A 6,135-nucleotide genomic window follows, 5' to 3' on the forward strand; every position below is an offset into this window, starting at 1 on the left:
AAAAAAGAAGAGTCCTCAGAGTCCGAATCCACAGGGCGCACCGGCGAAAACAGCTCCCAGGTCCAGGGACATTCTCTTCAGCTGCGCTACATCCAGCCTGAGCGGCATCTCTCTCTCTCTCTCTCTCACTCTCTCACTCTCTCTCTCTCTCGCTCTCTCTCACTCAGTCGCCACGCTCTGTAAACATCCCTCAGTGGTTAATCTCCACGGTGGGGGGAGAGGGGAGAAAAAAAAGCAATTTTGACTAAACCCGCAAATCCCCACGGCGTCAGATGGCACAGATTTGATCCCTCCAGTGGTGAATGTGCAGCGTTCCACGGCAGCAGCAGCAGCAGCAGCAGCAGTAGCATCAGCAGTGGCGGCGGCGACAGCAGCAGCAGCAGCAGCAGCACCGCCCCGCACCAATCGGCGTAATGACACAGCTGGGATGCCTTCAGCCTCTGGAGGTCAGGCCTGGAGACTCCACGGAGTCATACTGTCGTGACCGGAGGCCGCGCAGCCTGATCCCCCCTAGGCAGCGGTGCTCATCTGCGAGAAGTCTGTGAGAAGAAGACGACGCCCCTGGAAAACAACCCCCCCCCCCCCACCCTCACTCACTCCTTTCTTTTTTTCCTTAGCCATCTGTATCCTGACGTCTTGCAAGGACAATTTGAGTTACCAAGCAATGTGTCTACATCTCAAAAGAAATGAGCGGTTCATACTGTAACAGAAAGGATTTTTTTGTTGTTGTGGTAAGATCTTGAGACAGACAAGAGCTATGAAAAATTATTAAAAACAAAATCTGATGACATTTTCCATTGGCCCCATTGTTTTTCCAGGCTAAACAGTTGGATTATGAGATCATGAAATTGGGTTAGTTCCACGTGAGTCAATTTTAAAATTGGTGTAAGTAACGCACGGCATTGTTGATGTTTGATATTTTTGGCATATTCTGGATTTCCGCTTCTGATGACCTATTTATAGTGAAGGGATAGAGGTAGTTGGGAATGTCACCACTGACTCACGGGTCATGTGTCACCACACACAGAGGTACATGGGGAACACATCCGCTGAATAGTAATGGGGATGTTCTAAATAAAAGCTGCTTAATTAAGGCCAGGGCAGTATGTCATTTGGCTCCAAATTCAGTGAGAGTGGCACTCAAGCATGTTGTGTTGTCTCTGGAAGCTTTTTAAAAACGTTTTTCTTCATATCCGTTTTTATAGAGATCATAGAGAACTCTCATTCTCTTGTTGCCGTCATGCCAAATACCATAAACATAAGCATAAGCATAAACAAACATCTCACAGACAGGGAGTAATCAGTCAAGTTAGAAAATATGGAAAAGTGGCCACATTAAACAACAACTGACCCAAACAAAAACTAAAATAAAAATGTAGCTTCTTTTGCACTTTGTTTAATTTCCATACAGTACTCCGAGATCACAGTTAGGTGAAACTTGAGAGCACCCCGCTTTGTGTTTCTGTCTCAGTTTTACTTATACTGCTCTTACTCTTAACTTGCAGGCCGTTCTAGATGCAAAGCTCTTTAAATGTAGCTTAAACTGGCAGGACTAGGAAACGATGAAGAAAACCAAAACCTCAGAGTTGTACATGCTGTACATCACATGCCCATCATTTCCAAAAGCAGACATGTTTCAAGTGTACTGGATAAGAACTGACTGCACATTTCATGTGGTGTGCAAATGAAACTACTGTCGTTTCTGGATATCCCTGTGCTTCATAATCAGTTCTCTGGTGTCTTGTCTGTGTGTGCCATCTACTGGGGATTTGACAGGATGCCTCAGCTCCAAGTGAGCAATGAGACTTCTGCTGCCTTATGGACAACAGTGTGTTAGAGTCATGTTTGTGACCTTACACAGAAACTAGCTTATGGTCTTTGTGGAGCAATACATATGGCATTACACACACTCTGTCAACTGAACAATTTACTTTTCTGAACAGGAACGATGCATGTTCTATTGTGTATGTGTGTATTCGACAGTTAGTTGAGTGTTTTCTGTTGATTTTGTATTCCACTGATTGATTATCTCTTCCAGCCCCTGCATCAGTCCTTTAGTTGCACTCATAGTTGCCATAGTGATCATCAGGCATGCGGATCACTTCCATTTGTTTTTTAGTTGCTTGGAAAAGTATGCCTACGTGACGAATACACAGATGGTCTTCATTTACCCACTCATAGGTGTCATCCAATGCCACCCAATCACCTTAAGGCAGGACATTTGTTTAAACTTGTCGATGAGTCACCTTCTACCCAAAAGTTTTCCAGTTGTTGAAGAGACATGTCAGTTCAAATCTGCTATGCATGCTGGGCTTAAAGGTATACTATGCAGGATTGGCGATTTCCTCGCCGGTTTCGCTTTCACTTTTCATTTTCGCTCGTTTTATGCTTGCGTATTTCTCTGCAGAGCTTCCCCTACAGCGTTAGCGTGTATAATTGACAAAACTCCTCAATCGGTCAGTCTGCCGTGCCTTTTCATGAGACTTTACATGACACTTCCTGGATCAGAGCATGGGTGCGTGCCCGGTGTCTCCTGAAGTTGCAAGTGTGGTTTTACCGCTACAGACCACTAGAGCGGCCAAAAAATACACTGTTCGACCGGTAATGACCCATTTAATCATATATAACAGTATGGAACGAATTGATTAACTGAAAAACGTTGCATAGTATACCTTTAATGCATTCGGCTGATTTGTAATGGGCTACTCTGAAAAAAAAAAAACTATTCATACCTTAAATGTTTACTGTAAATCACATGGAATAGTAAAAAATGCATAGTAAATACATAACCACGTTCATTAATAATTACAAATGTATGAATAATGAATAGGCTGCTTGTAAGTGTAGTAATCACTTTCTCTTTCATTTGCATGTATGGAGCTGCTGTTTCCAAACACTTACTGGATATTTCTCCAAACAGTTCTGTGTACTGTGTAGCTGATCTAAAAGAGACATGCAAAGCGTCTTTTTAGACTGTTGTAAATTCAGATTGCACCATTTTTGTTAGAAGGACAAGTCCCATTCAGTGCTTTGCAAATGATATGTGAATTTCTGGTTTTGCTCATTTCCAGACACAGCATAAACCTTTGCCCTCCACCTCCACCTCCACCTTCACCTCCACCCCCTGCTGTTGCTCTCTGGAGGCAGTCACTGGATCTTGTGGATGTGGTCGGTTGAAGGTAAAGATAGGGACCCTCCATTAAAAAAGGCCTGGAATTAGAAATCCTAATGAAGTTAATGTCAGTTTCCTAATGTCAGAAAACCCTCAACACATCCACCCATCTCATGCTATTTTACATCTCACCACAGGATGGCGTACATGCCTAAGATACACCAGAGCCATAGGTAGAAACGACTGTGGCTTACACTGTCTCATGTTGCCTGCAAAAGATATCTTCCAGCTTTAGTCTATATTGTGAGAAATGTGTTCATTCATAGAAGAAAGAGTTAATGAAGTCAATCACTGTAATTAACAACTATCTGAACTTCCCGTAAACTGCTGTGGTTTTATTTAGTCAGATCAATTCCAAATTGAGTCCTGATTGACCTGTAGAGGACTTCATCCCTCCAGCTGTCTGCTGAATTTGTTCGCTGCTTTCCATGCACGCGTATCTTAAGCAGACTAGTCAATTATGCGTCTGGTCTGCTGTTAATTACTCGGCAGCTGAGGAGTGTCTTGTAGAGATTTGGAGAATCAATCTTTTTCATTGGACGAGGTGATGTAACCTTGTGGCCCCTCTCGCGCCATGCTAACCTACATTTAGCCCTCGCTGCTATATCGACCCACAGAGAGCCTCATGCTTCATTTGAAAATATTCACTCTATTGTTAGTCTAGTGAACTGCCTGCAGGAATTAAGGTTCAGCTCAGGTCAAGAAAGTTTATTTTCTATGGGTGGATTTAAAATGTGAGGCCTAATAGATGTTTTCTCCCCCAAAATACAGTAAGACCTGGTGCCACTTTGGCAATGCTAACGAAATTGTAATACTTGGTTATGATGACCTCACAGCTCTAATCAGAGGCGTTGTGAGCTAACAAAGCCCAGGGGTGTTGGCTCCATCTCTCTCTCAATCATTGCAATTAGCGACACCACAGCATTGAAATTGAGGAAGTAATGAAAATGCACTTTTTCTAGATATAACAGCTACACGAGGACAGCATTTCCAGACAGCAGAGGCAGGAATCAGCTTCCATCTGCTGGGAAGGGGGAGGCATATTTTAGTTATGATTGGTCTGGTCAGGCAAGTGACGTCATTCAGCCCCAAGACCCATATATTTAGTATATTTACACTGCCTCCTGTCTGCTTCAGCACTTCGGCCATTTTCCATGTCACTTCGGGCTATGCAGGCATGCGTTTAATCATGCTATCCTTATGATTTTTCTCATCTAAAGTATCCTATCTAAGACCGTGGGATTCCCCTTTATACATTAGCCTGGCTAGCGTCTACCACTTCTCAATGAGACGTGGTCTGGCAACCAAGTGTTCATTTTCTCATATTTGAAAAAAAAGATCCGTTCATTGGGCGCCACGGATGTCTATCAAATGCATCTGTGCATAGCGCATCATCTCCTTACTTTCCCCCCTGTTCTGTGATTGGTCCCCTATCTGAGGCAAAAATTAGGGCGGTATAGTTTCCAGGCTGCGTTAGCAGCGTGAATCAAATCGTGCGCAAGGCAGCATGGGCACACCCAGGCTACTTATCCATATATCATGCGTTATCCATAGAGGGCACTCTAAATCTGATGATGAGAGGCATGAGATTCTGCTCCAGACCTCAGCCATTTGGCAGCTGCTTGCTGAGCACATGTTCATTGCTCTTTGGCGACTCACTTGTGACCAAGGACCCCAGTGACATATATGTTCAGTAATTGAAAGAGTTGAACACTCCTGGATAACTAATATGATCTGCATGCCTGCATAATTTGTAGCTCGACTTGGTGCAGATTCAGTGATTTGATGAACGTAAACAGCAAAGCCATCTCTCATCCTCTCAGTCAGCAGATAATGAAGTCTGTTGCTTTTTGTTTAACTGAATCTCCCACTGATGCAGTTTACCTCTCGTTGTGCGATGAGACAGTAATTGGCCAGAGCAATAACCGGCGCCGCCAATCTAACAGTGTGTGGCATTTATGTAATTGACCAGAAACAGTGCTGGGGATTGGGCTACTTTATACAGTCTGTGGGATTGGGCCAGGTCCCATTTCCGTAGTAAAAAAAGAAATGTTCCTGCTGACATTTGTCAAATTTACCATAAAAGCAGTCTCTGGGTGTTTGATGATGGGACTTTTTCAGGCCCATGAGATGCCATTAGTAAGCCAGGCTGTGTACCTGCTCTGGCACTGGCTGGCTCATTCCCCCATGCTGTGCCCCAACACCACCATAGGGGCTCCGCTTCATTCACCATAGTGTGAGATCTGAACATGCCTGGTGTCCATGGGTATGTGCCAACTGTGGCGTAGTCAATACAGTGATTTCCTGTGTATTAGCCACATTGTGTATAAACCGCGGGACAGTGTTTTATGCAAGTTGAAAGAAAGAAACCCATATTAATACCATATTCACTGCCCCTATGTATTAACGTCATAGCTGAAGAAATTTTGCAAAATCAATGTTTAAGCCGTGGCTAATAGTTGGGAAAGACAACATTGGACAAATGTTTCCTTTAATCTAACAAGCTTCTGAGGACATGAGCTTTGCTGGACTGTGTTGCAAATTAGTGAGACGAAGACAAAGTTAATTGTATTTTTAATGCATTTTTATAGGTTTTTAAGATCATCAAATCAGGAATTTTCAGTTAGTTAGTGACTTTGATATGTGATGCTAAGTAAGATTCTACCAGTTACCCTCTTTTATCTGCTAATGAAATACAGGAGTAAAGCAAAAGTGTTTTAAATACAAAGTGTCTGTAGGGCAATAATATTGCCCGCTGTAATTAATGTGTTTTTATTCTAATCAAATTTTCTTGACCTTTTCTTTGACGATGCCCCTCACTCTTTTTATGAGATCATAAAAGTTAACAACCTGAACATGGATAGTGCAAAGAAAACATGCTTACATTGGACATGTTGTTTGACCCCTCTTGTGGTGTTCTGTATGTGTAACTTATGAAGTGCAATCATGTCACATTTCATTGT

This window comes from Sardina pilchardus, chromosome 20 (genome assembly GCF_963854185.1).
Source record: "Sardina pilchardus chromosome 20, fSarPil1.1, whole genome shotgun sequence".
Taxonomy (NCBI): Eukaryota; Metazoa; Chordata; class Actinopteri; order Clupeiformes; family Clupeidae; genus Sardina; species Sardina pilchardus.